Source organism: Oncorhynchus gorbuscha, unplaced genomic scaffold (assembly GCF_021184085.1).
Source record: "Oncorhynchus gorbuscha isolate QuinsamMale2020 ecotype Even-year unplaced genomic scaffold, OgorEven_v1.0 Un_scaffold_3330, whole genome shotgun sequence".
Classification (NCBI taxonomy): Eukaryota; Metazoa; Chordata; class Actinopteri; order Salmoniformes; family Salmonidae; genus Oncorhynchus; species Oncorhynchus gorbuscha.
The window spans coordinates 15,190-41,713 of NW_025747597.1; the positions used below are offsets into that span (position 1 = coordinate 15,190).

Genomic DNA, 26,524 nt, shown 5'->3' on the forward strand with positions numbered 1-26,524 from the left:
GACCCCGAGTACGTGACTAAACAAACATCGAATCTACAGTAGCTCGATGCGGAAAATCACCAACCATGTATTTGACTATTGTAAAGTGACTGTTCCACTGGATGTCATAAGGTGAATGCACCAATTTGTAAGTCGCTCTGGATAAGAGCGTCTGCTAAATGACTTAAATGTAAATGTTGATTGGATCAACGTTTAGCCTCTCCAATACGAGGTAAAACTCCCAAAATCAATATTCACATAAAAACAATATGTTTATAAAACGACGCATTTTTACAACTCTGTCAAGACACTAGATATAACCTACTATTTATACGGGACTGTTCTTATAGCAGGTCATTGAGACGCCTGCCCCCTGCCTGTAGACAGCTGACTGACTCAGGATACGGTTTTTTTACTATTAGTTCGTCACTTCCGTTCCAGCTTTGAGTTTTTTTTTAAACTATTAGTTCGTCACTTCCGTTCCAGCTTTGAGTTTTTTTTTCTTCCCTTCCTCCGAGTAAAGATGGCGACGGCGCAGCTAACGGACGATGAGCTTTTCTCTGAGTTAAAGAGCTTTGGATTCACTCCAGGCCCGGTCTCCGAGAATACGAGACCGGTTTATTTGAAAAAACTAAAGAAACTACGCGAGGAACAACAACAGAAAGGAGGAACCAGAGCGGGGAAAAACCGAAACAGCGGCACTATCATCAACAACAACAACAACAGCAGTAGCAGTAGTAGCGGTGGTAACGGCAGCTACACGGCGGCGGAGCTTCGGGATGCGGAGCCAGGCCAGCTAGCCGTGACGTCACGCCCCGGAGCCCCGGTGGTCGACCGGTCCTGAACGAAAAGCGAACCGGTGGAGCTGGGAAGTTCGTATTGGGTTTTAGTTCGGACGAATCGGACGCCGAGGACCCGAGGAAAAACGAGGAGCGAACCACGGCGGTAGGAGAGACCGAGGTCCCGCGTATCAACAACAACAGATCAGGCCTACAACGGAACTGCTACCGCCACTCGGAAGAGCCCGGGAGTCGCTGTGAGTACCAGCAGTAACAACTCCTCTCCCGCCGGGCTGCTGGAGGGGAGGAGAAGCGGACCCGGTTCTCTCGGTTGGGAGGACCGGGGAAAATCGAGCCTCGAGGTCTCGCGGGCCGCGGAAGTGAAGGGTTACGACGAAGAGCCCGAAGAAGACGACGATTTTCAAGGGGAGACGGAGAGAGACAGTCGGTCTCTGAACGGGAACAGGGCGTCTTACTCACTGAGCGCCAGTAGTAAGAAAGTCGGTGATTACTCAGATTCGGAGGAAGAGGAAGAAGGGGGGATAACATCTGGGCAGGACCGTCAACGAGACCGGCGCTTACAGCAACACTACTCCAGACGGAGTCACTCCTCCAAGCCGTCTCCCTACAGAAGTGCCCCGGGGTCAGAGAACGGACAGGAAACGACTGGCGGCATGGCAATCAGGCCAAACGACACGCCTGGCGCTAGTAGGAGTCGACTAGACATGATGGGAGGCCGGGGGGAGGAGGAAGAGGAGGAGGAAGAGGGAAAGAAACGAGGCCCCGGCGAATCGTCCCTGAGCGGGAGCTTGCTGCGACGCCATTGCCCCAGGGGGACCATCTACGTGTCGGCTGTGATGGGGAAGAGCGACCGCGGCAACCCCGGGGAAAGCAGCGGCAACAATTCCCCGTCCTCCGCCTACAACAAAAACCACATCGACAGCGGGGATGGCGCCACCAGCAGCAGCCGATTCAGCATCGGCCTGAGACCGCGTTTCTCCAACTACAACAGTCTATCCGCTACTTACCGACCCAACCATTCAAATCATAGCGGTCCCAACCATGCCTACAGCCAGTCGAGTCTCAAGCAGAAGCACACGGTACCGGAGGATGAGCTGCTCCAGCAATTCAAGCGGGAGGAGGTGGGGTCGTCCACCGGTGGTTGGGGGTTCAGTGCCCACTACCTGTCCATGTTCCTGCTCATGGCCGCCTGCCTGTTCTTCCTCCTGCTCGGCCTCATGTATCTCCGGATGAGGGGGTCTGGAGCCTCTGAGGTCGATGTTGTCGGTGAGTATCCAGCCTAGTAAACTGTAACTTCCTAAACATAAGCTAGCTAGTAGTGTTTTTGTCTCTCAATCCATCATTCTGTGGTTAGGTTTACTGTTCAATTGTAGCATTTATTTAAAGCTTCAGTTTGCTTCCAAATTGCAGTATAATATCAATATTTAAAACTGATTGATAACCAGCCCAGGTATTTTGACTGACTGTCTAGATACTGCTGTATACATAGGATTATTAGTGACTGGCTGTCTAGATACTGCTTTATACATAGGATTATTAGTGACTAACTGTCTAGATACTGCTTTATACATAGCATTATTAGTGACTGGCTGTCTAGATACTGCTTTATACATAGGATTATTAGTGACTAACTGTCTAGATACTGCTTTATACATAGCATTATTAGTGACTAACTGTCTAGATACTGCTTTATACATAGGATTATTAGTGACTGGCTGTCTAGATACTGCTTTATACATAGGATTATTAGTGACTGGCTGTCTAGATACTGCTTTATACATAGGATTATTAGTGACTAACTGTCTAGATACTGCTTTATACATAGCATTATTAGTGACTAACTGTCTAGATACTGCTTTATACATAGGATTATTAGTGACTGGCTGTCTAGATACTGCTTTATACATAGGATTATTAGTGACTGGCTGTCTAGATACTGCTTTATACATAGGATTATTAGTGACTAACTGTCTAGATACTGCTTTATACATAGGATTATTAGTGACTGGCTGTCTAGATACTGCTTTATACATAGGATTATTAGTGCCTGACTGTCTAGATACTGCTTTATACATAGGATTATTAGTGACTGGCTGTCTAGATACTGCTTTATACATAGGATTATTAGTGACTGGCTGTCTAGATACTGCTTTATACATAGGATTATTAGTGCCTGGCTGTCTAGATACTGCTTTATACATAGGATTATTAGTGACTAACTGCCTAGATACTGCTTTATACGTCGGATGGCCAGACTTTTTTTTGCCTTGTGGACATTGTAATGTGAAAACAATCTAACTGAAGTTTTTAATTGCTACACACATATTTTGAAATTGATACATTTTTTAAATTCAGCGAGGAAACAATAAGAAGATATACACTCCAGAAATGAATTCCCATAGATAACACTACACAGTACATTATGTTTTTTATTTTATTTTTATTCTGCACAGAGTCACTCGTTGTCTTACATCAAAATCAGTTATTTGACTCTTAGCAGAAAATCGCTGCAGGGAACCTAAACGTTTAGGCCTAAAAAAAACAATGATTTCACAGGACTCATTTGGTATGTAAAGAAGTACTGCGGGCCTAGCAGTTGTTGTGTCATCGCCCCCCCCCTTAGCCATTCACACCTTCAGAGACAGGAAGTCCTACATCATCATTCTACATAGAGGGACACTTCTTCTTTATGGAGGGCACAGCAGACATTTTAGCACGTCAGCATAGACCGCTACCTCCATCTGTTGGCTTCCGTAGCGAACTATCGGCCCACTGTCGGGTCGGCCCACTGTCGGGTCGGCCCACTGTCGGGTCGGCCCACTGTCGGCCCGGCCCACTGTCGGCCCGGCCCACTGTCGGGTCGGCCCACTGTCGGGTCGGCCCACTGTCCGCCCACTGTCGGGTCGGCCCACTGTCGGCCCATTCAACCCCACTGTGTGTGTTTCAGAGTATGCTCATAGAAATGACTCGATTAAAGCCTTTTTAATACACATACTGTAGTATTTACAGTGAGCTATTCAACCTATAGACCTAAGCAAATGACTGGCATTAGCCAAACCAGCGGGTAAGATGCCCTATGCCTGTCTGGACACTGCAGCTACACTCTTATGCAACCTCACAACTACACCAGTGAGTGCTGTCCTAGCCACAAAACATATGAAATATTCAATGATCCCATTCAGCAGCATTTTACAGTGCAGTTAGTTTCTCAGTACATATATATATGTACCCCCAACCATTGTGTATTTTAGACAAATTTGTGCCTACAGGTTTTCATTCATTATAATTAAACCTTTCACTACCAGCTCTCTGTATAGAGGGGGAGGGGAGACTGGGACTGGCCGGTGGGGGCGGGAGACTGGGGCGGGGAGGGGGCGGGGAGACTGGGGCGGGGGGGGACTGGGGCGGGGAGACTGGGGGGGGGGGAGACTGGGGCAGGCCGGGGGCGGAGACTGGGGCAGGCCGGGGGCGGAGACTGGGGCAGGCCGGGGGCGGGGAGACTGGGGCAGGCCGGGGGGAGGGGAGACTGGGGCAGGCAGGGGGAGGGGAGACGGGGGGGGGGGCTGGTTCGAATCCCCAAGCCAACTAGGTGTAAAAATCTGTCGGTGCCCTTGAGCAAGTCACTTAACCCTAATTGCTCTTGTAAGTCTCTCTGGATAAGAGAATCAGTTAAATGACTCCCTACTGTAAGTCTCTCTGGATAAGAGAATCAGTTAAATGACTCCCTACTGTAAGTCTCTCTGTATAAGAGCGTCTGCTAAATGACTCCCTACTGTAAGTCTCTCTGGATAAGAGAATCAGCTAAATGACTCCCTACTGTAAGTCTCTCTGTATAAGAGCGTCTGCTAAATGACTCCCTACTGTAAGTCTCTCTGGATAAGAGAATCAGCTAAATGACTCCCTACTGTAAGTCTCTCTGGATAAGAGCGTCTGTTAAATGACTCAAATGTTTGTAAAATGTACATTTGAGATGCAGATGGGGAGCAGAGCAGGAAGTACAGAGAGACCAGTGATTTCCCCTGTCTAGGACACACACACCCCAACAACACTTACTGCTCTGTTAGTAGGTGCAGCAGGCGGTAGACACTAGCTAGGTTCCTCCAGCTCCCTGTTGGATTAGACACTAGCTAGGTTCCTCCAGCTCCCTCTGTCCCTGTCGGATGAGACACTAGCTAGGTTCCTCCAGCTCCCTGTTGGATTAGACACTAGCTAGGTTCCTCCAGCTCCTGTCCCTGTTGGATGAGACACTAGCTAGGTTCCTCCTGCTCCTGTCCCTGTTGGATTAGACACTAGCTAGGTTCCTCCAGCTCCCTCTGTCCCTGTTGGATGAGACACTAGCTAGGTTCCTCCAGCTCCCTCTGTCCCTGTTGGATTAGACACTAGCTAGGTTCCTCCAGCTCCTGTCCCTGTTGGATTAGACACTAGCTAGGTTCCTCCAGCTCCTGTCCCTGTTGGATTAGACACTAGCTAGGTTCCTCCAGCTCCTGTCCCTGTTGGATGAGACACTAGCTAGGTTCCTCCAGCTCCCTCTGTCCCTGTTGGATTAGACACTAGCTAGGTTCCTCCAGCTCCTTCTGTTCCTGTTGGATTAGACACTAGCTAGGTTCCTCCAGCTCCTGTTCCTGTCGGATGAGACACTAGCTAGGTTCCTCCAGCTCCTGTTCCTGTCGGATGAGACACTAGCTAGGTTCCTCCAGCTCCTGTTCCTGTCGGATGAGACACTAGCTAGGTTCCTCCAGCTCCCTCTGTCCCTGTCGGATGAGACACTAGCTAGGTTCCTCCAGCTCCCTCTGTCCCTGTCGGATGAGACACTAGCTAGGCTGATAACTAGAAGCTCTTCACTTCAGCAGACCGAGTCCGGCTGCTGCTGGTAGTCGGCTGATGACTGTATTGTAAATCATGCAAATCATCCACAGAGTGAAGGGCACTGCCCAGCAAATATATATAAAACAATGCACATTGCGAAATGGTGTTTGAACTGCAGACGCCCAGAGCTCTCAGTTGACCCCATTTGGAATTAAATGGGTCGAACTCATGCATGAATCATATGAATTTGGTATGAGTCATGTAGGGCCCTGTTCTCCAAGTAGTGCACTACGTAGGGAATAGAGGGCCGTTATGGACAGACCCCATTGGCTACCGTCTGTAGCGTTGTTAATGTGTTAATCGTAGACTGTGTTAATGTAACACCCGCTACTTTAATCAATGATACGTGTGTGTGTGTGTGTGTGTGTGTGTGTGTGTGTGTGTGTGTGTGTGTGTGTGTGTGTGTGTGTGTGTGTGTGTGTGTGTGTGTGTGTGTGTGTGTGTGTGTGTGTGTGTGTGTGTGTGTGTGTGTGTGTGTGTGTGTGTGTGTGTGTACAATGCTCACACTCACTAGTTCACCACAGCCCTGCTAATGTTGGTCTGCATCCAGCCTCGTGTTCAGACAGTGACTCACGTGTGACACAACAGTCTGCTCCCCCCTCAACCCTCACTGTGATGTCTGCTCTTCTCTCTCTCCTCAACCCTCACTGTGATGTCTGCTCTTCTCTCTCTCCTCAACCCTCACTGTGATGTCTGCTCTTCTCTCTGTCCTCAACCCTCACTGTGATGTCTGCTCTTCTCTCTGTCCTCAACCCTCACTGTGATGTCTGCTCTTCTCTCTCTCTCTCTCTCTCTCTCTCTCTCTCTCTCTCTCTCCTCAACCCTCACTGTGATGTCTGCTCTCCTCTCTCTCCTCAACCCTCACTGTGATGTCTGCTCTTCTCTCTCTCTCCTCAACCCTCACTGTGATGTCTGCTCTTCTCTCTCTCCTCAACCCTCACTGTGATGTCTGCTCTTCTCTCTCTCCTCAACCCTCACTGTGATGTCTGCTCTTCTCTCTCTCCTCAACCCTCACTGTGATGTCTGCTCTTCTCTCTGTCCTCAACCCTCACTGTGATGTCTGCTCTTCTCTCTGTCCTCAACCCTCACTGTGATGTCTGCTCTTCTCTCTCTCCTCAACCCTCACTGTGATGTCTGCTCTCTCCTCAACCCTCACTGTGATGTCTGCTCTTCTCTCTCTCGACCCTCACTGTGATGTCTGCTCTTCTCTCTCTCCTCAACCCTCACTCTTTATGTTTTATTTAACCTTAATTTAACTAGGCAAGCCAGTTAAGAACAAATTCTTATTTACAATGACGGCCTACGCCAGGTTAACGACGCCAGGTTATGAAAGACCATATTTCTGTGATGTATTCATTTACTGTCTGTCATTATTGTCCCCTGTGTTTCAAATGTTGGATGAAAGGGGCGTGGTTTGATGAAGGGGGCGTGGTTGGATGAAAGGGGCGTGGTTGGATGATAATGTCTGTATTTTTGTTCTTTCCTCAGTTAAGAACCACCCGTTTGGCAGCGAGTTTGACAGTTCTTATGTAAGTATATTTTCTTATAATTTTGGCCCTAGTCTAAAGGCCGAGTTTGTGTCGCAGTCTAGCAATCAGGGCCGAACATGAACATCTGCAGACCGCCCACTGCATTCTGGGCCCTTACAAAACGGTGCACTTCACGGTCCCCCCCTCCCACTTCACGGTCCCCCTCCCACTTCACGGTCCCCCTCCCACTTCACGGTCCCCCCTCCCACTTCACGGTCTCCCACTTCACGGTCCCCCCTCCCACTTCACGGTCCCCCCTCCCACTTCACGGTCCCCCCATCCCACTACACGGTCCCCCCATCCCACTACACGGTCCCCCCCACTCCCCACTACACGGTCCCCCCACTCCCCACTACACGGTCCCCCCACTCCCCACTACACGGTCCCCCCACTCCCCACTACACGGTCCCCCCACTCCCCACTACACGGTCCCCCCACTCCCCACTACACGGTCCCCCTCACTCCCCACTACACGGTCCCCCTCACTCCCCACTACACGGTCCCCCTCACTCCCCACTACACGGTCCCCCCATCCCACTACACGGTCCCCCCATCCCACTACACGGTCCCCCCATCCCACTACACGGTCCCCCTCCCACTACACGGTCCCCCTCCCACTACACGGTCCCCCTCCCACTACACGGTCCCCCCTCCCACTACACGGTCCCCCCTCCCACTACACGGTCCCCCCCCCCCACTACACGGTCCCCCCTCCCACTACACGGTCCCCCTCCCACTACACGGTCCCCCTCCCACTACACGGTCCCCCCTCCCACTACACGGTCCCCCCTCCCACTACACGGTCCCCCCTCCCACTACACGGTCCCCCCTCCCACTACACGGTCCCTCCCTCCCACTACACGGTCCCTCCCTCCCACTACACGGTCCCTCCCTCCCACTACACGGTCCCTCCCTCCCACTACACCGTGCTCCCTCCCACTACACCGTGCTCCCTCCCACTACACCGTGCTCCCTCCCACTACACCGTGCTCCCTCCCACTACACCGTGCTCCCTCCCACTACACCGTGCTCCCTCCCACTACACCGTGCTCCCTCCCACTACACGGTCCCCCCCTCCCACTACACCGCGCTCCCTCCCACTACATGCTGCGCCCACTGACATTGAGGCTGCTAGGGGGACACCCGAAAAAAATGATTGCTCAGATGTGCGAGTGCCTCTTTTTATTTATTTTGATTTCCAACCCATAAAAGTAAACAGAACTGTGGGAAAGCGGTGCTCGGCTGGCTGGGGTCGAAGGACCCTGTGTTCCCGGTGTCCCCCTAGCCTAGCGGCTGGCTGGGGTCGAAGGACCCTGTGTTCCCGGTGTCCCCCTAGCCTAGCGGCCGGCTGGTGTTCCCGGTGTCCCCCTAGCCTAGCGGCCGGCTGGGGTCGAAGGACCCTGTGTTCCCGGTGTCCCCCTAGCCTAGCGGCCGGCTGGGGTCGAAGGACCCTGTGTTCCCTGTGTCCCCCTAGCCTAGCTCGTTAGCAGCCTCCTTCTGTGTTTTTTCTTTTTCGGTGGTTGGCATCCAACGTTGGTGCATTAGCGCCACCTGCTGTGCTGGAGTGTGGGCCAGAGGGGGAGCTATAGTAGCCTCAATGGCAGTGGGCAACAGCGTTTTAATAAGTGAGGCGTAGTGGGGTGCGTCGTGTAGTAACTGCGGTCTGCAGAGAGACATTATCGATTAGGTTTTGGCGTTGGCGGGGAAGAAGACGTCTCTTCCACCAGCCACGTTGGCAGGTGGGTCAGGACTTCACGGTGCAAACAATTAGAAATAGTAAAATATGTAATTTATTGCTAAATAAAGCTGCAGTAGCACTCGGGTCAAATTGACTTGAAAATTAAAGTCTTACTTAAAAGTCAGACTTTTGTTCTCGTATTTCTTGTCTGTTTTTACATTTTTGTTTTGTTCACAAGCTTAGATTGAGTTTCAAGAGTTTCTGCTCGTCAGACTCTCTGTCTCCCTGGCAACAAACATAACACGAGGTTACCGCGGTAACCTCCCACCCTTTAAAAAGGGGCAGGTTACATCATATTTTAGTAAAGTCACAAAATATTTCATGAAATTAAGCCCGTCTGATTAGTAATATATATTTAATGAACTTTAAAGCTTACCTGGGTTTTTTTTTTGTAGTAATTTTGGCAGAAAATCTGAGTGGCTGGTAGATTATATTTATTAATCTACCTGCCACAGAGACTGGTTGACCAAAACGTTTGTTTGAGGCCCGACTAGCAAATACAGTGATATTGTTTATTTGTATTTAATTTAACAGTTTTATTTAACTAGACAAGTCAGTTAAGTATTTATAATGACGGCCTACCAAAAGATAACAGGCCCTCCCTCCTACGAGGGGCAGGGATTGTATTGTAACATAAAGGACTGAAAGATATATAGATTATATATAGTCATCTACATGAAACAATATATTTTATACTGCCACACATGAGCATTTACCTGGAGAACATTTAGTTATCTGTGGTACATCTAAATGAATAAATAGATGTTTTAGCTCTACATGTTGTAATGACAGATGTCTGTTATACCGAAACTAAAATATTGACTTGATGTTTTCTGGATTTCAGGACAAGACGGAGAAGGACACCATTCTGAAACTCCTCCTCAACCTTCACGACCACCTGGCTCATATTGCTGGTACGTTTTAAGAACTTTTCGGTAGCTAGAAGAGGACTGGCCTCCTCTCAGAGCCTGGTTCCTCTCTAGGTTTCTAATCTCTACCTGGTACAGCCAGAAGGGGCCTCCTCTCAGAGCCTGGTTCCTCTCTAGGTTTATAATCTCCACCTGGTACAGCTAGAAGAGGACTGGCCTCCTCTCAGAGCCTGGTTCCTCTCTAGGTTTATAATCTCCACCTGGTACAGCCAGAAGGGGCCTCCTCTCAGAGCCTGGTTCCTCTCTAGGTTTCTAATCTCCATCTGGTACAGCCAGAAGAGGACTGGCCACCCCTCAGAGCCTGGTTCCTCTCTAGGTTTATAATCTCCATCTGGTACAGCCAGAAGAGGACTGGCCACCCCACATAGCCTGGTTCCTCTCTAGGTCTCTTCCTAGGTTCTGGCCTTTCTAGGAGTTTTTCCTAGCCACCGTGCTTCTACACCTGCATTGTCTGTCTCCGCCCACCTGTCTGCCTGTCTGTCTCCGCCTGTCTGCCTGTCTGTCTCCTCCCGCCCGCCTGTCTGTCTCCTCCTGCCCATCTGTCTGTCTCCGCCCCCCGTCTCTCTGTCTCCGCCCCCCGTCTGCCCCGTCTGTCTGTCTCCTCCCGCCCGCCTGTCTCCGCCCCCCGTCTGTCTCCGCCCCCGTCTGTCTCCGCCCCGTCTGTCTGTCTCCGCCCACCTTCTGTCTGTCTCCGCCCACCGTCTGTCTGTCTCCGCCCACCGTCTGTCTGTCTCCGCCCACCGTCTGTCTCCGCCCACCGTCTGTCTGTCTCCGCCCACCGTCTGTCTGTCTCCGCCCACCGTCTGTCTGTCTCCGCCCACCGTCTGTCTGTCTCCGCCCACCGTCTGTCTGTCTCCGCCCACCGTCTGTCTGTCTCCGCCCACCGTCTGTCTGTCTCCGCCCACCGTCTGTCTGTCTCCGCCCACCGTCTGTCTGTCTCCGCCCACCGTCTGTCTGTCTCCGCCCACCGTCTGTCTGTCTCCGCCCACCGTCTGTCTGTCTCCGCCCACCGTCTGTCTGTCTCCGCCCACCGTCTGTCTGTCTCCGCCCCCGTCTGTCTGTCTCCGCCCCCCGTCTGTCTGTCTCCGCCCCCCGTCTGTCTGTCTCCGCCCCCCGTCTGTCTGTCTCCGCCCCCCGTCTGTCTGTCTCCGCCCCCGTCTGTCTGTCTCCGCCCCCCGTCTGTCTGTCTCCGCCCCCGTCTGTCTGTCTCCGCCCCCGTCTGTCTGTCTCCGCCCCCGCCTGTCTGTCTCCGCCCCCCTCGCCTGTCTGTCTCCGCCCACCGCCTGTCTGTCTCCGCCCACCGTCTGTCTGTCTCCGCCCACCGTCTGTCTGTCTCCGCCCACCGTCTGTCTGTCTCCGCCCACCGTCTGTCTGTCTCCGCCCACCGTCTGTCTGTCTCCGCCCACCGTCTGTCTGTCTCCGCCCACCGTCTGTCTGTCTCCGCCCACCGTCTGTCTGTCTCCGCCCACCGTCTGTCTGTCTCCGCCCACCGTCTGTCTGTCTCCGCCCACCGTCTGTCTGTCTCCGCCCACCGTCTGTCTGTCTCCGCCCACCGTCTGTCTGTCTCCGCCCACCGTCTGTCTGTCTCCGCCCCCCGTCTGTCTGTCTCCGCCCCCCGTCTGTCTGTCTCCGCCCCCCCGTCTGTCTGTCTCCGCCCCCCGTCTGTCTGTCTCCGCCCCCCGTCTGTCTGTCTCCGCCCCCCGTGTCTCTCTGCCCCCGTCTGTCTCCGCCCCCCGTCTGTCTGTCTCCGCCCCGTCTGTCTGTCTCCGCCCCCCGTCTGTCTGTCTCCGCCCCCCGTCTGTCTGTCTCCGCCCCCGTCTGTCTGTCTCCGCCCCGTCTGTCTGTCTCCGCCCCCCGTCTGTCTGTCTCCGCCCCCATCTGTCTGTCTCCGCCCTTCTTGTAAATAAGTGGTTTATCTGCAGCTCACGTTAATGTTGTCCCCATCAGGCCAACATGACTGTACCGCCCCGGAGCAGCAGCAGGCCAACAGGAGCCTGTCTCTGAAGGAAGCCTCTGACTATCTCCTGCAGCAGAATGAACAGTACCGTTTCTGGGTTCTCCTCGCTCTGGAGTGGATCATACGGACAGGGGAGGACGTTGGCATACGGTAACCATCGTTTCTCTTCTAAGAAATCAAATCAAATTTGTCACATACACATGGTTAGCAGATGTTAATGCGAGTGTAGCGAAATGCTTGTGCTTCTAGTTCCGACAATGCAGTGATAACCAACAAGTAATCTAACTAACAATTCCAAAACTACTGTCTTATACACAGTGTAAGGGGATAAAGAATATGTACATAAAGATATATGAATGAGTGATGGTACAGAGCAGCATAGGCAAGATACAGTAGATGGTATTGAGTGCAGTATATACATATGAGATGAGTATGTAAACAAAGTGGCATAGTTAAAGTGGCTAGTGATACATGTATTACATAAGGATGATATAGAGTACAGTATATACGTATGCATATGAGATGAATAATGTAGGGTATGTAACATTATATTAGGTAGCATTGTTTAAAGTGGCTAGTGATATATTTTACATCATTTCCCATCAATTCCCATTATTTAAGTGGCTGGAGTTGAGTCAGTGTCTGTGTGTTGGCAGCAGCCACTCAATGTTAGTGGTGGCTGTTTAACAGTCTGATGGCCTTGAGATAGAAGCTGTTTTTCAGTCTCTCGGTCCCAGCTTTGATGCACCTGTACTGACCTCGCCTTCTGGATGATAGCGGGGTGAACAGGCAGTGGGTCGGTTGGTTGTTGTCCTTGATGATCTTTATGGCCTTCCTGTAACATCGGGTGGTGTAGGTGTCCTGGAGGGCAGGTAATTTGCCCCCGGTGATGCGTTGTGCAGACCTCACTTACCCTCTGGAGAGCCTTACGGTTGTGGGCAGAGCAGTTGCCGCACCAGGCGGTAATACAGCCCACCAGGGTGCTCTCGATTGTGCATCTGTAGAAGTTTGTGAGTGCTTTTGGTGACAAGCCAAATTTCTTCAGCCTCCTGAGGTTGAAGAGGCGCTGCTGCTCCTTCTTCACGATGCTGTCTGTGTGAGTGGACCAATTCAGTTTGTCTGTGATGTGTATACCGAGGAACTTAACTTACTACCCTCTCCACTACTGTTCCATCGATGTGGATAGGGTGGGTGTTCCCTCTGCTGTTTCCTGAAGTCCACAATCATCTCCTTAGTTTTGTTGACGTTGAGTGTGAGGTTATTTTCCTGACACCACACTCCGAGGGCCCTCACCTCCTCCCTGTAGGCCGTCTCGTCGTTGTTGGTAATCAAGCCTACCACTGTTGTGTCGTCCGCAAACTTGATGATTGAGTTGGAGGCGTGGGTGGCCACGCAGTCGTGGGTGAACAGGGAGTACAGGAGAGGGCTCAGAACGCACCCTTGTGGGGCCCCAGTGTTGAGGATCAGCGGGGTGGAGATGTTGTTGCCTACCCTCACCACCTGGGGGCGGCCCGTCAGGAAGTCCAGTACCCAGTTGCACAGAGCGGGGTTGAGACCCAGGTTCTCGAGCTTGATGGCGAGCTTGGAGGGTACTATGGTGTTGAATGCCGAGCTGTAGTCGATGAACAGCATTCTCACATCGGTATTCCTCTTGTCCAGATGGGTTAGGGCAGTGTGCAGTGTGGTTGAGATTGCATCGTCTGTGGACCTATTTGGGCGGTAAGCAAATTGGAGTGGGTCTAGGGTGTCAGGTAGGGTGGAGGTGATATGGTCCTTGACTAGTCTCTCAAAGCACTTCATGATGACGGAAGTGAGTGCTACGTGGCGGTAGTCGTTTAGCTCAGTTACCTTAGCTTTCTTGGGAACAGGAACAATGGTGGCCCTCTTGAAGCATGTGGGAACAGCAGACTGGTATAGGGATTGATTGAATATGTCCGTAAACACACCGGCCAGCTGGTCTGCGCATGCTCTGAGGGCGCGGCTGGGGATGCCGTCTGGGCCTGCAGCCTGCGAGGGTTAACACGTTTAAATGTCTTACTCACCTTGGCTGCAGTGAAAGAGAGTCCGCATGTTTTCGTTGCAGGCCGTGTCAGTGGCACTGTATTGTCCTCAAAATGGAGTCCTTGTCAGCTTTTCCGAAAGGAGGGCGGGGCAGGGCCTTATATGCGTCGCGGAAGTTAGAGTAACAATGATCCAAGGTTTTTCCACCCCTGGTTGCGCAATCGATATGCTGATAAAATTTAGGGAGTCTTGTTTTCAGATTAGCCTTGTTAAAATCCCCAGCTACAATGAATGCAGCCTCCGGATAAATGGATTCCAGTTTGCAAAGAGTCAAATAAAGTTCGTTCAGAGCCATCGATGTGTCTGCTTGGGGGGGAATATATACGGCTGTGATTATAATCGAAGAGAATTCTCTTGGTAGATAATGCGGTCGACATTTGATTGTGAGGAATTCTAAATCAGGTGAACAGAAGGATTTGAGTTCCTGTATGTTTCTTTGATCACAACACGTCTCGTTAGTCATGAGGCATACGCCCCCACCACTCTTCTTACCAGAAAGATGTTTGTTTCTGTCGGCGCGATGCGGGGAGAAATCCGCTGGCTGCACCGCCTCCGATAGCGTCTCTCCAGTGAGCCATGTTTCCGTGAAGCAAAGAAAGTTAGTCTCTGATGTCCCTCTGGAATGCTACCCTTGCTCGGATTTCATCAACCTTGTTGTCAAGAGACTGGATACTGGCGAGAAGAATGCTAGGGAGTGGTGCACGATGTGCCCGTCTCTGGAGTCTGACCAGAAGACCGCTTCGTTTCCCTCTTTTACGGAGTCGTTTTTTTGGGTCGCCGGCTGGGATCCATTCCGTTGTCCTGTTTGTAAGGCAGAACACAGGATCCGCGTCGCTAAAATCATATTCTTGGTCGTACTGATGGTGAGTTGATGCTGATCTTATATTCAGTAGTTCTTCTCGACTGTATGTAATGAAACCTAAGATGACCTGGGGTACTAATGTAAGAAATAACATGTAAAAAAAAAAAAAAAAAACTGCATAGTTTCCTAGGAACGCGAAGCGAGGCGGCCATCTCTGTCGGCGCCGGAAGTTGTAAGATTCTCTGAAGAGGAGAGCATATCGGGTCGTGGTCATTAGGACAGGGGAGGACGTTGGCATACGGTAACCATGGTTTCTCTTCTAAGATTCTCTGAAGAGGAGAGCATATCGGGTCGTGGTCATTAGGACAGGGGAGGACGTTGGCATACGGTAACCATGGTTTCTCTTCTAAGAGTCTCTGAAGAGGAGAGCATATTGGGTCGTGGTCATTAGGACACGCGGCAGAAAACAGAAACAGGCATTTCATATCGGACAGGTGGTCCCTCCCTGATTGGGTGGTCCCTCCCTGATTGGGTGGTCCCTCTGATTGGGTGGTCCCTCCCTGATTGGGTGGTCCCTCCCTGATTGGGTGGTCCCTCTCTGATTGGGTGGTCCCTCCCTGATTGGGTGGTCCCTCCCTGATTGGGTGGTCCCTCCCTGATTGGGTGGTCCCTCCCTGATTGGGTGGCCCCTCCCTGATTGGGTGGCCCCTCCCTGATTGGGTGGCCCCTCCCTGATTGGGTGGCCCCTCCCTGATTGGGTGGCCCCTCCCTGATTGGGTGGCCCCTCCCTGATTGGGTGGCCCCTCCCTGATTGGGTGGCCCCTCCCTGATTGGGTGGCCCCTCCCTGATTGGGTGGCCCCTCCCTGATTGGGTGGCCCCTCCCTGATTGGGTGGCCCCTCCCTGATTGGGTGGCCCCTCTCTGATTGTGTGGTCCCTCCCTGATTGGGTGGTCCCTTTCTGTTTGTCTGTGTTCTTGTGTTTGGTGCCTAACCCTGTTATCAACCCCTATGATGTATTCTCATACTAATGGAACATCCCTCTCCCCCCCCTCTCCTATCTCCCTCCTCTCTCTCCCTCCTCCCCCCTTCCTTTCGCTCCCCTCCTCTCTTCTCTCCCCCTCCTCTCTTCTCTCCCCCTCCTCTCTTCTCTCTCCCTCCTCTCTTCTCTCTCCCTCCTCCTCCTCTCTTCTCTCTCCCTCCTCCCCCTCACTCCTTCTCTCCCTCCTCTTCTCTCTCCCTCCTCTCTTCTCTCTCCCTCCTCCTCCTCTCTTCTCTCTCCCTCCTCCCCCTCACTCCTTCTCTCCCTCCTCTCTTTCTCTCTCCCTCCCCCTTCTCTCTTCTCTCCCCTTCTCTCTCTCACTCCTTCTCTCCCTCACTCCTTCTCTCCCTCACTCCTTCTCTCCCTCACTCCTTCTCTCCCTCTCCTCCTCCTCTCCCAGGCTGATCGGGGATACCCCAGAGGAGGCAGTAGCGGACGTGAGTGAGGTGACTCGTCTGGAGTCGACCCACCCCAAGATGTCCTTCTCCTGCCGCTTCAGAAGAGCCTTTTTTACAGTCATCCACAGGGTGCTGCTCATCCTAACAGGTTAGACATGTCTCCTCTCCTCTTTACAGTCATCCACAGGGTGCTGCTCATCCTAACAGGTTAGACATGTCTCCTCCTCTTTACAGTCATCTACAGGGTGCTGCTCATCCTAACAGGTTAGACATGTCTCCTCCTCTTTACAGTCATCCACAGGGTGCTGCTCATCCTAACAGGTTAGACATGTCTCCTCCTCTTTACAGTCATCCACAGGGTGCTGCTCATCCTAACAGGTTAGACATGTCTCCTCCTCTTTACAGTCATCCACAGGGTGCTGCTCATCCTAACAGGTTAGACATGTCTCCTCTCCTCTTTACAGTCATCCACAGGGTGCTGCTCATCCTAACAGGCCGCCTCCTCTTTAGTCATCCACAGGGTGCTGCTCATCCTAACAGGTTAGACATGTCTCCTCCTCTTTACAGTCATCCACAGGGTGCTGCTCATCCTAACAGGTTAGACATGTCTCCTCTCCTCTACAGTCATCCACAGGGTGCTGCTCATCCTAACAGACCTCCTCCTCTTTACAGTCATCCACAGGGTGCTGCTCATCCTAACAGGTTAGACATGTCTCCTCTCCTCTTTACAGTCATCCACAGGGTGCTGCTCATCCTAACAGGTTAGACATGTCTCCTCCTCTTTACAGTCATCCACAGGGTGCTGCTCATCCTAACAGGTTAGACATGTCTCCTCCTCTTTACAGTCATCCACAGGGTGCTGCTCATCCTAACAGGCCTCCTCTTTACAGTCATCCACAGGGTGCTGCTCATCCTAACAGGTTAGACATGTCTCCTCTCCTCTTTACAGTCATCCACAGGGTGCTTCTCCTGTGTGGGGTGTATTCTACTATATGAAGTATCTAATCTAACCTCTCTCTCTCTCTAGTGATTGGTCTGGTGTGAGGTGTATTCTACTATATGAAGTATCTAATCTAACTTCTCTCTCTCTCTCTAGTGATTGGTCTGGTGTGAGGTGTATTCTACTATATGAAGTATCTAATCTAACTTCTCTCTCTCTCTCTAGTGATTGGTCTGGTGTGAGGTGTATTCTACTATATGAAGTATCTAATCTAACTTCTCTCTCTCTCTCTAGTGATTGGTCTGGTGTGAGGTGTATTCTACTATATGAAGTATCTAATCTAACTTCTCTCTCTCTCTCTAGTGATTGGTCTGGTGTGGGGTGTATTCTACTATATGAAGTATCTAATCTAACTTCTCTCTCTCTCTCTAGTGATTGGTCTGGTGTGAGGTGTATTCTACTATATGAAGTATCTAATCTAACTTCTCTCTCTCTCTCTAGTGATTGGTCTGGTGTGGGGTGTATTCTACTATATGAAGTATCTAATCTAACCTCTAGTGATTGGTCTGGTGTGAGGTGTATTCTACTATATGAAGTATCTAATCTAACTTCTCTCTCTCTCTCTAGTGATTGGTCTGGTGTGGGGTGTATTCTACTATATGAAGTATCTAATCTAACCTCTCTCTAGTGATTGGTCTGGTGTGGGGTGTATTCTACTATATGAAGTATCTAATCTAACCTCTAGTGATTGGTCTGGTGTGAGGTGTATTCTACTATATGAAGTATCTAATCTAACCTCTCTCTAGTGATTGGTCTGGTGTGAGGTGTATTCTACTATATGAAGTATCTAATCTAACCTCTCTCTAGTGATTGGTCTGGTGTGAGGTGTATTCTACTATATGAAGTATCTAATCTAACCTCTCTCTAGTGATTGGTCTGGTGTGAGGTGTATTCTACTATATGAAGTATCTAATCTAACCTCTCTCTAGTGATTGGTCTGGTGTGAGGTGTATTCTACTATATGAAGTATCTAATCTAACCTCTCTCTAGTGATTGGTCTGGTGTGAGGTGTATTCTACTATATGAAGTATCTAATCTAACCTTCTCTCTCTCTAGTGATTGGTCTGGTGTGAGGTGTATTCTACTATATGAAGTATCTAATCTAACTTCTCTCTCTCTCTCTCTAGTGATTGGTCTGGTGTGAGGTGTATTCTACTATATGAAGTATCTAATCTAACTTCTCTCTCTCTCTCTAGTGATTGGTCTGGTGTGAGGTGTATTCTACTATATGAAGTATCTAATCTAACTTCTCTCTCTCTCTCTAGTGATTGGTCTGGTGTGAGGTGTATTCTACTATATGAAGTATCTAATCTAACTTCTCTCTCTCTAGTGATTGGTCTGGTGTGGGGTGTATTCTACTATATGAAGTATCTAATCTAACCTCTCTCTCTAGTGATTGGTCTGGTGTGAGGTGTATTCTACTATATGAAGTATCTAATCTAACCTCTAGTGATTGGTCTGGTGTGAGGTGTATTCTACTATATGAAGTATCTAATCTAACCTCTAGTGATTGGTCTGGTGTGAGGTGTATTCTACTATATGAAGTATCTAATCTAACCTCTCTCTCTAGTGATTGGTCTGGTGTGAGGTGTATTCTACTATATGAAGTATCTAATCTAACCTCTCTCTCTAGTGATTGGTCTGGTGTGAGGTGTATTCTACTATATGAAGTATCTAATCTAACCTCTAGTGATTGGTCTGGTGTGAGGTGTATTCTACTATATGAAGTATCTAATCTAACCTCTCTCTCTCTCTCTAGTGATTGGTCTGGTGTGGGGTGTATTCTACTATATGAAGTATCTAATCTAACCTCTCTCTAGTGATTGGTCTGGTGTGAGGTGTATTCTACTATATGAAGTATCTAATCTAACCTCTCTCTCTAGTGATTGGTCTGGTGTGAGGTGTATTCTACTATATGAAGTATCTAATCTAACCTCTAGTGATTGGTCTGGTGTGAGGTGTATTCTACTATATGAAGTATCTAATCTAACCTCTAGTGATTGGTCTGGTGTGAGGTGTATTCTACTATATGAAGTATCTAATCTAACCTCTCTCTCTAGTGATTGGCCTGGTGTGAGGTGTATTCTACTATATGAAGTATCTAATCTAACCTTCTCTCTCTAGTGATTGGTCTGGTGTGAGGTGTATTCTACTATATGAAGTATCTAATCTAACCTCTCTCTCTAGTGATTGGTCTGGTGTGAGGTGTATTCTACTATATGAAGTATCTAATCTAACCTCTAGTGATTGGTCTGGTGTGAGGTGTATTCTACTATATGAAGTATCTAATCTAACCTCTCTCTCTAGTGATTGGTCTGGTGTGGGGTGTATTCTACTATATGAAGTATCTAATCTAACCTCTCTCTAGTGATTGGTCTGGTATGAGGTGTATTCTACTATATGAAGTATCTAATCTAACCTCTCTCTAGTGATTGGTCTGGTGTGGGGTGTATTCTACTATATGAAGTATCTAATCTAACCTCTCTCTCTAGTGATTGGTCTGGTGTGAGGTGTATTCTACTATATGAAGTATCTAATCTAACCTCTCTCTCTAGTGATTGGTCTGGTATGAGGTGTATTCTACTATATGAAGTATCTAATCTAACCTCTCTCTAGTGATTGGTCTGGTGTGAGGTGTATTCTACTATATGAAGTATCTAATCTAACCTCTCTCTCTAGTGATTGGTCTGGTGTGAGGTGTATTCTACTATATGAAGTATCTAATCTAACCTCTAGTGATTGGTCTGGTGTGAGGTGTATTCTACTATATGAAGTATCTAATCTAACCTCTAGTGATTGGTCTGGTGTGGGGTGTATTCTACTATATGAAGTATCTAATCTAACCTCTCTCTAGTGATTGGTCTGGTGTGAGGTGTATTCTACTATATGAAGTATCTAATCTAACCTCTCTCTCTCTAGTGATTGGCCTGGTGTGAGGTGTATTCTACTATATGAAGTATCTAATCTAACCTTCTCTCTCTAGTGATTGGTCTGGTGTGAGGTGTATTCTACTATATGAAGTATCTAATCTAACCTCTCTCTCTAGTGATTGGTCTGGTGTGAGGTGTATTCTACTATATGAAGTATCTAATCTAACCTTCTCTCTCTCTCTAGTGATTGGTCTGGTGTGAGGTGTATTCTACTATATGAAGTATCTAATCTAACCTCTAGTGATTGGTCTGGTGTGAGGTGTATTCTACTATATGAAGTATCTAATCTAACCTCTAGTGATTGGTCTGGTGTGGGGTGTATTCTACTATATGAAGTATCTAATCTAACCTCTCTCTAGTGATTGGTCTGGTGTGAGGTGTATTCTACTATATGAAGTATCTAATCTAACCTCTCTCTCTCTAGTGATTGGCCTGGTGTGAGGTGTATTCTACTATATGAAGTATCTAATCTAACCTTCTCTCTCTAGTGATTGGTCTGGTGTGAGGTGTATTCTACTATATGAAGTATCTAATCTAACCTCTCTCTCTAGTGATTGGTCTGGTGTGAGGTGTATTCTACTATATGAAGTATCTAATCTAACCTCTAGTGATTGGTCTGGTGTGAGGTGTATTCTACTATATGAAGTATCTAATCTAACCTCTCTCTCTAGTGATTGGTCTGGTGTGGGGTGTATTCTACTATATGAAGTATCTAATCTAACCTCTCTCTAGTGATTGGTCTGGTATGAGGTGTATTCTACTATATGAAGTATCTAATCTAACCTCTCTCTAGTGATTGGTCTGGTGTGGGGTGTATTCTACTATATGAAGTATCTAATCTAACCTCTCTAGTGATTGGTCTGGTGTGAGGTGTATTCTACTATATGAAGTATCTAATCTAACCTCTCTCTAGTGATTGGTCTGGTATGAGGTGTATTCTACTATATGAAGTATCTAATCTAACCTCTCTCTAGTGATTGGTCTGGTGTGGGGTGTATTCTACTATATGAAGTATCTAATCTAACCTCTCTCTCTAGTGATTGGTCTGGTGTGGGGTGTATTCTACTATATGAAGTATCTAATCTAACCTCTCTCTAGTGATTGGTCTGGTGTGAGGTGTATTCTACTATATGAAGTATCTAATCTAACCTCTCTCTAGTGATTGGTCTGGTGTGAGGTGTATTCTACTATATGAAGTATCTAATCTAACCTCTAGTGATTGGTCTGGTGTGAGGTGTATTCTACTATATGAAGTATCTAATCTAACCTCTCTCTCTCTCTCTAGTGATTGGTCTGGTGTGGGGTGTATTCTACTATATGAAGTATCTAATCTAACCTCTCTCTCTAGTGATTGGTCTGGTGTGAGGTGTATTCTACTATATGAAGTATCTAATCTAACCTCTCTCTCTAGTGATTGGTCTGGTGTGAGGTGTATTCTACTATATGAAGTATCTAATCTAACCTCTAGTGATTGGTCTGGTGTGAGGTGTATTCTACTATATGAAGTATCTAATCTAACCTTCTCTCTCTCTCTAGTGATTGGTCTGGTGTGAGGTGTATTCTACTATATGAAGTATCTAATCTAACCTCTAGTGATTGGTCTGGTGTGAGGTGTATTCTACTATATGAAGTATCTAATCTAACCTCTAGTGATTGGTCTGGTGTGGGGTGTATTCTACTATATGAAGTATCTAATCTAACCTCTCTCTAGTGATTGGTCTGGTGTGAGGTGTATTCTACTATATGAAGTATCTAATCTAACCTCTCTCTCTAGTGATTGGTCTGGTGTGGGGTGTATTCTACTATATGAAGTATCTAATCTAACCTTCTCTCTCTCTAGTGATTGGCCTGGTGTGAGGTGTATTCTACTATATGAAGTATCTAATCTAACCTTCTCTCTCTAGTGATTGGTCTGGTGTGAGGTGTATTCTACTATATGAAGTATCTAATCTAACCTCTCTCTAGTGATTGGTCTGGTGTGGGGTGTATTCTACTATATGAAGTATCTAATCTAACCTCTAGTGATTGGTCTGGTGTGAGGTGTATTCTACTATATGAAGTATCTAATCTAACCTCTAGTGATTGGTCTGGTGTGAGGTGTATTCTACTATATGAAGTATCTAATCTAACCTCTCTCTCTAGTGATTGGTCTGGTGTGAGGTGTATTCTACTATATGAAGTATCTAATCTAACCTCTCTCTCTAGTGATTGGTCTGGTGTGAGGTGTATTCTACTATATGAAGTATCTAATCTAACCTCTCTCTAGTGATTGGTCTGGTGTGGGGTGTATTCTACTATATGAAGTATCTAATCTAACCTCTCTCTCTAGTGATTGGTCTGGTGTGAGGTGTATTCTACTATATGAAGTATCTAATCTAACCTCTCTCTCTAGTGATTGGTCTGGTATGAGGTGTATTCTACTATATGAAGTATCTAATCTAACCTCTCTCTAGTGATTGGTCTGGTGTGGGGTGTATTCTACTATATGAAGTATCTAATCTAACCTCTCTCTCTAGTGATTGGTCTGGTGTGGGGTGTATTCTACTATATGAAGTATCTAATCTAACCTCTCTCTAGTGATTGGTCTGGTGTGAGGTGTATTCTACTATATGAAGTATCTAATCTAACCTCTCTCTAGTGATTGGTCTGGTGTGAGGTGTATTCTACTATATGAAAGTATCTAATCTAACCTTCTCTCCTTCTCTAGTGATTGGTCTGGTGTGAGGTGTGTTCTACTATATGAAGTATTTAATCTAACCTTCTCTCTCTCTCTAGTGATTGGTCTGGTGTGGGGTGTATTCTACTATATGAAGTATCGTTGGAGGAGAGAGGAAGAGGAGACCAGGCAGATGTATGACATGGTGGAGAGAATCATCGGTGTTCTGAAGATCCACAACGCATCGTGTCAGGAAAACAATGACCTCCAGCCCTACCTGCCCATTCCTCACGTCAGAGACTCCCTGGTCCAACCCCAGGACAGGTGAGTACTAACCTCCTACCTGCCCATCCCTCACGTCAGAGACTCTCTGGTCCAACCCCAGGACAGGTGAGTACTAACCTCCTCCCTGCCCATCCCTCACGTCAGTGACTCCCTGGTTCAGCCCCAGGACAGGTGAGTACTAACCTACCTGCCCATCCCTCACGTCAGAGACTCCCTGGTTCAGCCCCAGGACAGGTGAGTACTAATCTCCTACCTGCCCATCCCTCACGTCAGAGACTCCCTGGTCCAACCCCAGGACAGGTGAGTACTAATCTCCTACCTGCCCATCCCTCACGTCAGAGACTCCCTGGTCCAACCCCAGGACAGGTGAGTACTAATCTCCTACCTGCCCATCCCTCACGTCAGAGACTCCTTGGTCCAACCCCAGGACAGGTCAGTACTAACCTACTACCTGCCCATTCCTCACGTCAGAGACTCCTTGGTCCAACCCCAGGTCAGGTCAGTACTAACCTACTACCTGCCCATCCCTCACGTCAGAGACTCCTTGGTCCAACCCCAGGACAGGTGAGTACTAACCTACTACCTGCCCATCCCTCACGTCAGAGACTCCTTGGTCCAACCCCAGGACAGGTGAGTACTAACCTACTACCTGCCCATCCCTCACGTCAGAGACTCCCTGGTCCAACCCCAGGACAGGTCAGTACTAACCTACTACCTGCCCATCCCTCACGTCAGAGACTACCTGGTTCAGCCCCAGGACAGGTCAGTACTAACCTACTACCTGCCCATCCCTCACGTCAGAGACTACCTGGTTCAGCCCCAGGACATGGCTATGCACAATAATAACTATTATATTAACCTGACTGACTATGCACGATAATAACTATTATATTAACCTGACTGTGCACAATAATAACTATTATATTAACCTGACTATGCACGATAATAACTATTATATTAACCTGACTGTGCACAATAATAACTATTATATTAACCTGACTATGCACAATAATAACTATTATATTAACCTGACTGTGCACAATAATAACTATTATATTAACCTGGCTGTGCGCAATAATAACTATTATATTAACCTGACTGTGCACAATAATAACTATTATATTAACCTGACTATGCACAATAATAACTATTATATTAACCTGGCTGTGCGCGATAATTGTATTGTGTGTAACCGTACTCAGTGATTATTATTATTTAAATTTTATTTTGTGTATTTTGAGGCAACGGCACAGGAATGCCCTTGTCTGTGTGCGCCTTTGTCTACCACTAAGTGTAGCCGTTAGCAATGATGCTGACAACAGTCTTCTGGTAGATGGAAATGCTTTCACAAAAAAAATAAACCTTCTCAATGAAATGTGAACTACAAAGTGGCCTCTTACCGCCTCTACACTCTAACCACTAGGCTACCCTGCCGCCTCTACACTCTAACCACTAGGCTACCCTGCCGCCCCTCCACTCTAACCACTAGGCTACCCTGCCACCTCTACACTCTAACCACTAGGCTACCCTGCCGCCTCTACACTCTAACCACTAGGCTACCCTGCCACCCCTCCACTCTAACCACTAGGCTACCCTGCCCCCTCTACACTCTAACCACTAGGCTACCCTGCCGCCTCTACACTCTAACCACTAGGCTACCCTGCCACCCCTCCACTCTAACCACTAGGCTACCCTGCCACCTCTACACTCTAACCACTAGGCTACCCTGCCGCCTCTACACTCTAACCACTAGGCTACCCTGCCGCCTCTACACTCTAACCACTAGGCTACCCTGCCACCTCTACACTCTAACCACTAGGCTACCCTGCCGCCTCTACACTCTAACCACTAGGCTACCCTGCCCCCTCTACACTCTAACCACTAGGCTACCCTGCCGCCTCTACACTCTAACCACTAGGCTACCCTGCCGCCTCTACACTCTAACCACTAGGCTACCCTGCCGCCTCTACACTCTAACCACTAGGCTACCCTGCCGCCTCTACACTCTAACCACTAGGCTACCCTGCCGCCTCTACACTCTAACCACTAGGCTACCCTGCCGCCTCTACACTCTAACCACTAGGCTACCCTGCCGCCTCTACACTCTAACCACTAGGCTACCCTGCCGCCTCTACACTCTAACCACTAGGCTACCCTGCCGCCTCTCCACTCTAACCACTAGGCTACCCTGCCACCTCTACACTCTAACCACTAGGCTACCCTGCCACCTCTACACTCTAACCACTAGGCTACCCTGCCACCTCTACACTCTAACCACTAGGCTACCCTGCCACCTCTACACTCTAACCACTAGGCTACCCTGCCACCTCTACACTCTAACCACTAGGCTACCCTGCCACCTCTACACTCTAACCACTAGGCTACCCTGCCACCTCTACACTCTAACCACTAGGCTACCCTGCCACCTCTACACTCTAACCACTAGGCTACCCTGCCACCCCTCCACTCTAACCACTAGGCTACCCTGCCACCTCTACACTCTAACCACTAGGCTACCCTGCCACCTCTACACTCTAACCACTAGGCTACCCTGCCACCTCTACACTCTAACCACTAGGCTACCCTGCCACCTCTACACTCTAACCACTAGGCTACCCTGCCGCCTCTACACTCTAACCACTAGGCTACCCTGCCACCCCTCCACTCTAACCACTAGGCTACCCTGCCACCTCTACACTCTAACCACTAGGCTACCCTGCCACCCCTCCACTCTAACCACTAGGCTACCCTGCCACCTCTACACTCTAACCACTAGGCTACCCTGCCACCTCTACACTCTAACCACTAGGCTACCCTGCCGCCTCTACACTCTAACCACTAGACTACCCTGCCACCTCTACACTCTAACCACTAGGCTACCCTGCCGCCTCTACACTCTATCCACTAGGCTACCCTGCCACCTCTACACTCTAACCACTAGGCTACCCTGCCACCTCTACACTCTAACCACTAGGCTACCCTGCCACCTCTACACTCTAACCACTAGGCTACCCTGCCACCCCTCCACTCTAACCACTAGGTTACCCTGCCACCTCTACACTCTAACCACTAGGCTACCCTGCCACCCCTCCACTCTAACCACTAGGCTACCCTGCCACCTCTACACTCTAACCACTAGGCTACCCTGCCGCCTCTACACTCTAACCACTAGGCTACCCTGCCGCCCCTCCACTCTAACCACTAGGCTACCCTGCCACCTCTACACTCTAACCACTAGGCTACCCTGCCACCTCTACACTCTAACCACTAGGCTACCCTGCCACCTCTACACTCTAACCACTAGGCTACCCTGCCACCTCTACACTCTAACCACTAGCCTACCTTGCCGCCTCTACACTCTAACCACTAGGCTACCCTGCCGCCTCTACACTCTAACCACTAGGCTACCCTGCCGCCTCTACACTCTAACCACTAGGCTACCCTGCCGCCTCTACACTCTAACCACTAGGCTACCCTGCCGCCTCTACACTCTAACCACTAGGCTACCCTGCCGCCTCTACACTCTAACCACTAGGCTACCCTGCCGCCTCTAC

At 49.0% G+C, this 26,524-nt stretch overlaps 1 pseudogene; it reads left to right on the forward strand.

Annotated features, from left to right (window-relative positions):
* Positions 1–480: 480 nt before the first annotated feature.
* Positions 481–26,524, forward strand: part of LOC124027527 — a 34,074-nt pseudogene continuing 8,030 nt past the window's right edge.